The sequence below is a fragment of the Chiloscyllium plagiosum genome, unplaced genomic scaffold (genome assembly GCF_037043375.1).
Source record: "Chiloscyllium plagiosum isolate Xiang-an unplaced genomic scaffold, Cpla_swu_hap1 HiC_scaffold_4, whole genome shotgun sequence".
Classification (NCBI taxonomy): Eukaryota; Metazoa; Chordata; class Chondrichthyes; order Orectolobiformes; family Hemiscylliidae; genus Chiloscyllium; species Chiloscyllium plagiosum.
The window spans coordinates 35870404-35882606 of NW_028270142.1; the positions used below are offsets into that span (position 1 = coordinate 35870404).

Here is a 12203-nt window from a genome sequence, read left to right on the forward strand (position 1 = left end):
ACAGTTGAGGATACATTTCATCCAGGTTGGAATTTGGCCTTTTTCAGAAATGTCCTATTCAGGATAGAGTTCATAGCTTTTGATACAGAGGAAATAAAAGATCTCTGATATAGAGAATGAATGTTTAAGGTGATGACAGGGTGCCAGTCAAATGATTAGGGGAAAGTGAGGACGAGAGATCAGAGTCAAAAAGTCTGGCACTGGAAAAGCACAGCAGGTCAGGCAACTTCCAACAAGCCAGAAGGCCGATGTTTCGGACATAAGCCTTTCATCAGGAATGTGGGGGGGCTCAAGGGAGCTGAGAGATAAATGGGAGGGGGGTGTGGCTGGGGCAAGGTAGCTTGACAGGTAGCTGGGGAGAGGGGAGATGACGAAACTACGTCTAAGCACCTCATCTACTGTCTCTGTTGCTTTCGATGTGGTCTCCTCTACATTGGGGAGACAGGACACCAACTTGCTGAACGATTTAGAGAACATCTCCGGAACAGACACAGCAAACAACCACACAGTCCTTGTGGGCCGACCATTTCAACTCCCCCTTCCAGTCTGCCAAGGACATACAAGTCCTGCCTTCTCCCCCGCCAAATCCAAGTCACCCAGTGCCTGGAGAAAGAACACCTCATCTTCTGCCTTGGGACCTTCCAACCGTACAGCATCAATGTCAATTTCGCCAGTTTCCTCATCTCCCCTCCCCCCATCTTATCCCAGATCCAACCTTACAACTCGGCACCTCCTCCTTGAACTGTTCTACCTGCCCATCTTCTTTCCCACCTATCTACTCCATCCTCCGTTCCAACATATCTTCACCCCCACCTTCATCTACCCATCCACCTTCCAAGCTATCTTCTCCCAGTCCCACCTTTGGCCCACCTCCCTCCACAGAAACATCACCTCTCTTGCTCCTTGGATGCTGTCTGACCTGCTGTGCTTTTCCAGCGCCACACTTTTTGACTATGTCCTCAATTACGTCAAACTTCCTGAGTATAGTTGAATTGTAATCATCCTTAGAAGTATGGTGTATTCTATTATACTCTTGAATTGTGTTTTGAAGATAATGGACAGGTTTTGGGAAGTCAGATCATTAGTTACTTGCTAGGCTTTGACCTTACTCTTCCAACTGTGGATTTTGTATAACTTATCCTGTTCAGTTTGTGGTCAACTGTAATAGTGGGGGAATTCAATGATGTTAGGGTCATTGAATGTTACATGGGGATGCAGTTAGATTTCTCTTGTCGGAGGCAGTCATTGACTGGCACATTTGTGCAATGAACGTTCCTTGCCATTTATCAGCTCAAGTCTGAATGTTGGACTGAGCATTGCCTGCTTCAGTACTTGAGGAATAGTGAATGATAATGAATGCTCGGCAATCATCAACAAACAATCACGCTCTGAATGACAATCTTTGAAAGAAGCAGCTGAAGATACTTGGGCCTAGGCCATCACATGAGAAAGTCCTGCAGTGATGTCCAGGAGTTGAGATGATTAGCCTCCAAGAAGCACAAATGTTTGCTTTGTGTTGGGTATCAAGTTGACCATGGATTGCCAGATGGAATTAACTGAAAGGAATTTAACTAAATAAAACAGTGTACGGCTGTTATGGTGCAGTGGTAATTAAACAGTTAGATTCCCCTGGTCTGCAACACTTCTAACTCAGCTGCTGTGCACCAACTGAGGTGACCCACCTGCCATGGAAGGACACCAGACACTGTAGCTGGTACTCTCTGTACCTTTGGACTGAGAGACACAGATTCAAGTTTCACCTTGAGCGGTGTGTAATAACATCTCTGAACAGATTGATGAGAAAAATAGGTCAAATAAAAAATAAACTTCTAAAATTAGGTAAAGGAGGCAGAGCTGTTGTGGTGCAGTGGCAGTATCCCTACCTTTGAGACAGGTTGGCCTGGGTTCACATTCCATCTGTTCCAGAGTGTGTTTAACATCTCTGAACAGGTTGATTAAAAATACCTTAAAGTAGTTGGGGCTGTTGTGGCACCATGGTAATGTTTGTGTCTCTAAACTAGGAGTTTAGAGACACAATTCCTGAAGAAGGGCCTGTGCCCGAAACGTCGAATCTCCTGTTCCCTGGATGCTGCCTGACCTGCTGTGCTGTTCCAGCAATAAAGTTTCAACTTTGATCTCCAGCATCTGCAGACCTCACTTTCTCCTCTAAACTAGGAGGCCCAAGTTCAAGTCCCATCCCCTCCGGAGCTGTCATACGTGTCTGAACAGGTTGATTTAAAATATGACATGATATGGTTTCGTACAGTACAATTGCAAAGTTTAAAAGGCATCTGGATGAGTATATGAATAGGTTTGGAGGGATATGGGCCAGGTGCTGGCAGGTGGGACTAGATTGGGGTGAGATATCTGGTCAGTATGGCCGAGTTGGATTGAAGGGTCTGTTGCCATGCTGTACATCGCTATGACTCTGTAACTCTATGTTTCTGTTGTATCGTGGTTATCACACCCTCTTTGAGTGAAACAGCCCTGGTTTGAAAGCAGATAGAGAAACCTACATATATTGATGGTTTTAGTGATGAACTGGTTCCTGAAATTAGAGGTCTTCTGGAACAGTCGTCATATTTCTCCCTCTGAGCCAGGAAACCTGGAATCAAGTCCCCTCTGCTTCAGAGGTGCCTTAACATCTCTAAACTGGTTGATTAGAAAATATCTTCAATGAAGTGATTGTTACAAACAAAACTAAACCTTACAAATTTAATGTATGAAGTCCAAAATAATTTCAGGTGGAAACTTTCAATGAGCGTAATGTATTTGCACTAGCTCACAAACTGATTTGCTGTAGCTATATTATTAGTGATCTCCAGGGTGTCAACATGGCATTAGCCAACCCTTTTTTAGCTGTGAAAATGGAGAGTGATGGGATGACCAACCGTGGTTTGATTACAATAAATTTCAGGCAACCTTTGTTCTGGAATGCATTCAAGCCTTTCCCCATTTTAGGGAATCAAAAGGTGGACAATCAACTGATAGCTCCATTATATCAGGTGCAACATTAATTTGATTGCAATGCAAAAACTTTAGTGATTAGCCAATTCTAAGCAAGCAAAACAGGAAAGCTGTCATGGTGACACGTAGGGAAAAAGGCTTCTTCTTTTGTTAACATAGTACCCTATCCTAAGGCTGAAAATTGTGCCCTGATGAAAGTAGAAATAGAATCATTAAGATGTATAGCATGGAAACAGACCCTTCGGTCCAACTCGTCCACACCGACCAGATATCCTGAATTAGTCTAGTCCCGTTCGTCTGTCTATGGCCCCTATCCCTCTAAACCTTTCTTATTCTTTTATCCATCCGGATGCCTTTTAAATGTTCTAATTGTACCAGCCTGCACCACTGCCTCTGGCATTTCATTCCATACACCCATTATCCTGTGCATGAAATAGTTGCCCCTTAATTCCTTTTAAAAATCTTTCCCCCTCGTATTGAACCTATGCCTTCTAGTTTTTGAACTCCGGAGAAAAGACCATAGCTATTCACCCTGTCCATGCCCCTCATGATTTTGTAAACCTCTATAACCCTCAGCCTCTGACGCTGTAGGGAAAATCACCCTCTCCCTATAGTTCAAACCCTCCAACCCTGGCAACATTCTTGTATATATTTTCCAAGCCCTTTCAAGTTTCACACCATCCTTCCCATAGGAGGGAGACTAGAATTGCAGGCAGTATTCGCAAAGTGACTAACCAACATCCTGTACAGTCGCAACTTGACTTCCCAACTCAATGCACTGACCAACAAAGACAAGCACACCAAACACTACCTTCACAACCCTCTCTGTCAGCAACTCCACTTTCAGGGAGCCATGAACCTGTACTTCAAAGTCCCTTTGTTTAGTGGTAGTGGGAACCAGACAAATAGTTAGCAAAGGTATCAGTCTAAGGCTTGTGCAGTTGGGAAAAGGAGCAGGTCAAATAGTCAAGGCAGGCAGGAGCAAAGCTGATGATGAGGTTGGACTGATAAATTAAACTGCATTTATTTCAGTGCAAGAGGCCTGACAGGTAAAGCAGATGAACTCTGCATAGTTGGGAACATGAGACTGGGCTACCATAGCTATAACAGAGATGTGGCTCAGGGATGGACAGGATTGGCAGCTTGATGCTTCAGGTAATGGATGCTACAGGAAGGATAGAAAGGGGGATAAGAGAGGAGGGGGAGTGTTGTTTTTTTTATTAAGGATAACATTACAGTTGTACTTAGGGAGGATATTGCAGGGAGTATGTCTAGTTTGGGTGGAACTAATAAAGGGATGATCATGTTATTGGGATTGTGCTAGAGATTCCTCTCCCTCCTCCTCCTCCTCCTCCTCTCTCTCCCCTCCGCCCCCACCCGAGTAGTCAGTGGGAAATTGAGAAGCAAATTTGTCAGGTGTCAGTTATTTGAAAATAATGCGGTAATGGTAGGGGATAACTTTCCAAGCATAGTCAGGGAATGCCATGGTATTACAGGATTGGATAGAAAGGAATTTAAGTGTGTAAAAGAAAATTTTCAGTTTCAACATGTGGATGTACCTACTACAGAAGGAGCAAAACTTGACATACTCTTGGGAAGTAAGGCAGGGCAAGTGACTGAGATGTCAGTAGGGGAGCGCTAATTGTAAAATAGTTATGGGAAAGGGTAGACTTGATCTAAAAGTCAGAGTTCTAAACTGGAGAAAGGCCAACTTTAATGGTATTCGGCAAGAATTTTCAAAAATTGATTGTGGGCAGACATTTGCAGTTAAAAGGATGGCTGGAAAGTGGGAAGCCTTCAAAATTGAATTCAACATAAAGACAAGTGTATTCCAGCCAGCTGCTTGAACTTGATCTGATATTCAATCAAATATGTTTGACCTTTGGTATGCTCGCCTTTATTAGTCAGTGCATTGATTATAAGAGCTGGGAGGTCATGTTGCACTCTACAGGACATTGGTTTGGCTACTTTTGGAATACTACCTGCAATTCTCTCTCCTAGGGGAATGATGTTGTGAAACTTGAAATGGTTCAGAAAAGATTTACAAGGATGTTACTGGTGTTGAGAGTTTGAGCTATAGGGAGAGGCTGAATAGGCTGGGGTTATTTTCCCTGGAGTGTTTTTCCCTGGAGTGTTGGAGTCTGAGGTTTATAAAATCATGAGGGGCATGGTGTGGGGGAATCCCCAACTGGAGGGCTCAGGTTTAGGATGAGAGGGGAAAGATTTAGAAGGGACCTCTTTTAAAGGGCAACTTTTTCATGCACAGGGTGGTGCATGTGTGGAATGAACTGCCACATAAAGTGGTGAAGGCTGGTACAATTAGAGCATTTAAAAGGCATCTGGATGAGTACATGAGTAGGAAGGGTTGAGAGAGATATGGGCCAAATGTTGGCAAATGTGACTAGGTTTATTCAGGATACCTGGTTGGCATGAACAAGTTGGACCAAAGGGTCTCTTTCTGTGCTATATATCTCTAACTGGAAATGTCATCTATTCATCAATTTCAATTATTTCATTATCTCAACAGTCTAAATTGAAAAAAATAAAAATCAACATTAGGTCTGTTAATATACTTTAAAGCTCAACTATCCGTCTCTCATTTTTATTTCCATTTTCGTGACATAAATATGGCCTACTTTGCATTTTTTATTAAAGTTTGAACTGTTGCTAAAATAGCTTTTAATGCTTTTTGTAACTGAATGCTCATTCTATGAGACTTCCTTGTTCCTTATCATGTTCTAATTTGCCTTTCTGAAACCTATCATAATTTTCACCATTTGCTGAGACAGTGTACAATTTGTGGCTCTCCTCTGCAGCACTAACTTGAAGATAAATTGTAATCATTGTCCTGCTTACACACAGTTGAAACTGTTTTAGTCCACTTGTCGTCCATGTAACTGATTCCAGTGTTACTTGGATCTTTGTGAAAGTAGTACAGAGGAACCTCGATAATCTGAATATCATTTATCTGAATTTTGGATTATCCAAAGAAGATCTCAAGGTCCCGATAAAAACATTACATCAAAGAGGTGTTTCCAGCACTGATCGTGTCGTTTGTTTGCAATGACTAAAAGTGAATTTGGCTTACTGAAATGCTGCCGAGAACAGTCCTGGACATTGATGGGAGTCCAGGCACCGTCTCCAAATGACTGACCTCTCGCCCTCTCTCTGTTCCCCCCCAAACTTTTCCTGGAGTTCTCCACAGGCATGTGCCCCAAACCCACCCCCGCCATTCCTTAGATCATCTTTCCGACATTGTCTGTACAGGGCAAAAGTGGAACTGATCAAAAGGTTGCAGTAAAAAGGTGTGTGTGTGTGTGCTATTTTGAGACTCTTCCCCCCCCCCCCCCCCCCCCCCACCCCACCCCGACACCCAAAGAAAAGACAGCAGTTTTGATTAGTTTTTTTTAGATTACATTACAGTGTGGAAACAGGCCCTTCGGCCCAACAAATCCACACCGACCCGCCGAAGCACAACCCACCCATACCCCGAAATTTACCCCTTACCTAACACTACGGGCAATTTAGCATGGCCAGTTCACCTAACCCGCACATCTTTGGACTGTGGGAGGAAACCGGAGCACCCGGGGACAGGGGAGAACGTGCAAACTCCACACAGTCAGTCGCCAGAGGTTGCTGTTGGTGTCCAGTCCAGCTGCTCTGGAGGAGGGGATTGGGAGCAGATGGAGTGCTTGGGTGGGTGGGGGGTGGGGGGGGGGGTGAGGGGGTGGTCGCAGAGCAGATGAGGGGCTGACCAATACAGATGGGGTGAGAGGAGTGGGCGCTTGCACGCGGTGTTCTGTTGCCTAGTCTCCTGAACAGGGAGCACACTTAGCAAGTGCTCGCTGTATTAATCCCACTGAACTGACTGGGATTGGGGGGGAAGGGTTCAGCAATGCTGCAGGTCCCTCACACACGTGTGTGTCTGCTCAGAAACAAATACTGGATATCTGGGCAAAACAAAATGCTACAATTATCCTTATTCAGCAGAGTCTCTACTGAATATCTGGGCAAAACAAAATGCTACAATTATCCTTTATTCAGCAGAGACATACGAATCCCCTGAATATTTAAGGGCAAGAAAAAATTCCATTTAACTCTGAAGGGCTGCAATTCTAAAAATGCCAGCTTTTGTTGAGAACCCGGCAGAGCTTATTTAAAATTTTGCCCAAGAAGCCGATTTCTAAAAAACGTGTAAACTGAAAACTGCAACACATCCATCATCCAAACATGCATACATGTGCGTAACGTTTTGACAACCCTATTGAAATTATTTAGTTGTACTGCCGACTTTGTATTTTTCAGTTTATGCATCTTCTGAAAGAAATGTGCTTTAAGGAGGCTTGTTTACTATTGACAATAATTTTTGTTTGTCATTCCATTTTGTGATGTCTGCCTTCTAAACTCCCAAGTGCTTGGAATGGTGCCAAATGAAGGATAGTATGGTTTATATTTGATTCTCCCTTGATTCAGCAATAGCATTATCAGAGTCAGAAAATCGTGAATTTAATTGAAGCACTGTTTTAGAAACTTGAGCACATCAACTTTACTGACCTGCTGTACTGTGGCAATGTTGGAGGTGGCAACTTTCAGATCGCACATAAAAACAAGGGCTTGGATCTAATCCTCAAAGCAGGCCATTTCCTGATATCTTCATTGAGTCTGGCATCAAGAAGGCCAAGTAACTCAAAAACAGAACTTTGTTGTATTCTTAGAAGTCAGTCATCTTAGTCACAGGACATCTCTGCAGAAAGACCTCAGCATAATGTTCCTAGACCCTTCAACTGCTTCTTCAATAAGCTACCATCCCTCCCATCAGTGGATTAGAAATGAGGTTGTTTGCTGATGATTATGCAATGCTCAGCACTTTGTGTGCCTTTTCAAGTAATCTGTGTGCATATGCAGAAAGACATAAGACAAAGGAGTGGAAATAAGGCCATTCGGCCCATCCAGTCCACTCTGCCATTCAATCATGGCTGATGGGCATTTCAATGTCACTTATCCACACTCTCCCCGTAGTCCTTAATTCCTTGCAAGATCAAGAATTTATCAATCTCTGCTTTGAAGACACTTAATGTCCCGGCCTCCACTGCGCTCCATGGCAATGAATTCCACTGGCCCACCAATCTCTGGCTGAAGAAATGTCTCCTCATTTCCATTCTAAGTTGACCTCCTCTAATTCTAAGGCTTTTCCCCATGGGTCCTAGTATCCCTGCCTAACAGAAACAATTTCCCAGCGTCCACTCTTTCTAAGTCATGCATTATCTTGTAAGTTTCTATTAGGTCTCCCCTCAACCTTCTAAATTCTGATGAATGCAATCCCAAGATCCTCAGGCGTTCATTGTATGTTAGGCCTATCATTCCAGGGATCATCCATGTGAATCTCTGCTGGACACGTTCCCGTGCCAGTATGTCCTTTCTGAGGTGTGGGGCCCAGAATTGAACATAGTATTCTAAACGGGGCCTAACAAGAGCTTTATAGAGTCTCAGTAATACATCACTGCTTTTACAGTCCAACACTCTTGAGATAAATGACAACATTACATTTGCTTTCTCAACCGTGGATTCAACCATGGGCTCCTCCGACCGTCGCGTTGTTGTGGTTTGGCGGTGGATGAGTCCAACCAAACCACAACAACGCGACGGTCGGAGGAGGAGCGTCTTATCTTCCGACTGGGAACCCTCCAACCACAGGGGATGAACTTGGACTTCACCAGTTTCTTCATCCCCCCTCCCCCCACCTTGTCTCAGCCGAATCCCTCCAGCCCGGCACCGCCTTCCTGACCTGCAGTCTTCTTCTTGACCTCTCCGCCTCCATCCTACTCCGACCTATCACCCTCACCTTGACCTCTTTCCACCTATCACATTTCCATCGCCCCTCCTCCAAGTCCCTCCTCCCTACCTTTTATCTTCTCCTGCTGAACACTCTCTGCTCATTCCTGAGGAAGGGCCTGTGCCCGAAACGTCGAATCTCCTGTTCCCTGGATGCTGCCTGACCTGCTGTGCTGTTCCAGCAATAAAGTTTCAACTTTGATCTCCAGCATCTGCAGACCTCACTTTCTCCTTTCTTTGGGATGAGCCTCTGTATGTGTCCTCAATTATACCCAGAAACTCCTGCCATTGTTGCTCTACTGTCCTTCCCACTAGGCTCTGCTTCCGGTCGATTTTTGTCAGTTTCTCTCTCATGCCCCTGTAATTACCTTTATTTAACTGCAACACCAATTCATCCGATTTTGCCTTCTCTCTTTCAAACTGCAGGCTGAACTATACCATATTATGATTGCTGCCTCCTAAGTGTTCCCTTACTTTAAGATCTTTTATAAAGTCTGGCTCATTATATAGCATTAAGTCCAGAATAGCCTACTCCCTTGTGGGCTTCATCACAAGCTGTTCCAAAAAGCCTTCCTGTAAGCATTCTATGAATTCTCTTTCTTTGGATCCTCTGGCAACATTATTCACCCAGTCCATTTGCATATTGAAATCTCCCATGATCGCCATGACCTTGCCTTTGTGATATGTCCTATCTATTTCCTGGTACATGTTGCGTCCCTGGTCCTAACCACTGCTGGGAGGTCTGTGAAAAAAAATAACTCCCATTATGTTTTTTTTGCCATTGTGGTTCCTCAACTCCACCCACACAGTCTCCACATCATCTGACCCAATGTCATTCAGTATCATAGATTTAATTTCATTCTTAACTAGCCACCCCCTCTGCCCACCACCTTGTCTTTTCAATAAGTTGTAAATCCTTAGATGTTTAACTGCCAGTCCTGACCCCCCTGCAATCACATCTCATCACAATCATTTACAATGATTTGTGCTGTTAATACATCTGCTTTGTTACGAATACTATGAGCATTCAGGTAAAGCACCTTCATGCTAATTTTCTTTTCCACATGATTTCCAACATCTTTAGTAATATGTCCTCCGTTATCCTTCCTTTTTGCTTCATTCCTCATCTGCCTTGATCTTAAACCCTGCACACAGGCTAACGTGCTGCTTATCTTTCTATTTGACTACATACTCCCTGTTGCTTTCCCTTTCCCTTATCCCAACTCACAAGTTTAAAGTCCTAGTGACCACCCTGTTTATCCTTTTCACCAGAACACTGGTTCTAGATCAGTTCAGGTGGAGACCGTCCCATTGGTACAGATGGCCCTAGTTCCCAAATTGATGCCAATGTCCCATGAAATAGAACCCCTCTTTCCCACATCAATCTCTTAGTCAAGTATTTACTTCCCTAATTTTCTTATTCCTCTGCCAATTAGCACATCAATCCCACCGCCTCGTGGTGAACATTTCAACTCCCAGGTCCTGGGCCTCCTCCACCACCACTCCCTTATCACCCGACACCTGGAGAAAGAACGCCTCATCTTCCATCTCAGAGCCCTTCAACACCATGTCTTCACCAGTTTCCTCATTTCCCCTCCCACCACTTTACCCCAGTTCCAATCTTCCAGCTCAACACTGTCCTCATGACCTATCCCACCTGTCAATCATCCTTCCCAAGTATCCGCTCCACCCTTCTCTCCGACCTATCACCTTTACCCCCACCTCCATCCATCCATTGCACTCTCAGCTACCTTTTCCCCAGGCCTACCCCTCTCCCATTTATCTCTCCACCCCCGAGGCTCCCAGCTTCATTCTTGATGAAGGGCTTTTGCTCGAAATGTCAATTTTCCTGCTCCTTGGATGCTGCCTGACCTGCTGTGGTTTTCAAATCTTGCTAATCTCCAGTATCTGCAGTACCCACTTTCACCTGGAAGGAGAAGTTGATGAGTGCACCCGAAACGCTGGTTCTCTTGCTTGGATGCTGCCTGACCTGCTGTACTTCTCCAGCACCACACTATTGACTCTGAGATCTAGCATCTACACTTTCTCCTGACTGGGAGCTATACTGTCTTAACTTTGTTGTCACTGCGCCAAAATTCTAGAATTTGTACCCTAAGAGCATTTTTGGTTGAGGTGCAGTACATGGACTGCAGTGGTTCAGGAAAACATCTACTTAAGAGTAATTATGGATTATAGTAATATGGATTATGACAAGTTTATAAAGTATCACCTTTACCAGGGATACCTAAATGCTGTGATAAGATGAATAACTAAAAAAGTCCGTTGTGCAAATGAATATATAAACTCTCCAGATCTCCATACAAAACAGTTTTTAAGAGGTTGCATGAACAAAGCATCACCTGCTCATTATTTTCAAAGGCTGAACAGATGTACTTTTAGTCGAAGTCAGGTATCTATTAATTAATTTCCAAGGCTATACTGATGTCTTGACTTTATATCAATATGAAAATCAAAACTCTGGGTCAACATGACAGTCCAGTCAATGATGTGATCAAAGACTTGAATACAAAAGAGTTCATCATTTAATCATCCCCTGAGTCAAATATTGGAGTACATCTGAAATGTTTGAAAATGCTGGTCAACAAGACTTTCAGTCCATGCGCAAAGATGACCACAACCTTCCCATTGCTAATCATTTAAACACAGCACCCTACTTGTCTGAGATCAGCATGCTGCAGTGCTACAGCGAATCACAACACAAACTGGAGGAACAACATCCCATCATCAGACTAGGCATTTTAAACCTTCTGGACTTAATATTGAATTCAACATCTTCAGATTGAGAACACACTCCCATTTCTTCCTTTTTTTTAGCTTCACCTGTTACATTCTCATTCACCATGTTTTCTCTCCCCTCCCCCCTTTCCAGTGAGACCATCTTTTCTTTCTAGTTTGGACACACTATTGTTTTGCCATTCTCACATTCTGATTACTTAATCTGCACTATCAACACCCTTTCTCCTCCACACTCCACCCTCACACCATGGCATAAATACTGTCCCCTCCACACTTTGCCTCAGCTCTGATGAAGAGTCATTGAGACTCTTGTCTGAATGTTCGCTTGTCTCTCCACAGATCCTGTGATTTCCAGCACTTTTTGTTTCCTGTACAGATTCCAGAATCTGCAGTAATTTGCTCCTCCATTAATAACTTGAATCTTTTCCTTTTACTACTATTACAAGCTATAATGTCTTGCAGTTTATTGTTTGCGGTAGACCCTAGGTTCTTCACTGTTTTGCTGGGACATTTCAAGTACGCTGTTGAAATTTGTATCTGAGTTGTTTTAAAATCTAAGGAGGTTTCTGTTATACTTTCAGGCAGAGTCCCCCACCACTCTTGGATGAAAATAAATTCTCTTCAACTCCTCTCTAATCCTTTTGGCG

The 12203-nt window shown here is 43.7% G+C and overlaps 1 protein-coding gene across 4 annotated transcripts in view; it reads left to right on the top strand.

The window, feature by feature from the left end:
• The window catches only part of golga4 (golgin A4), a 192005-nt gene that overhangs the window by 134511 nt on the left and 45291 nt on the right, over nucleotides 1-12203 (top strand). The gene's annotated exons all lie outside the window — the stretch shown is intronic.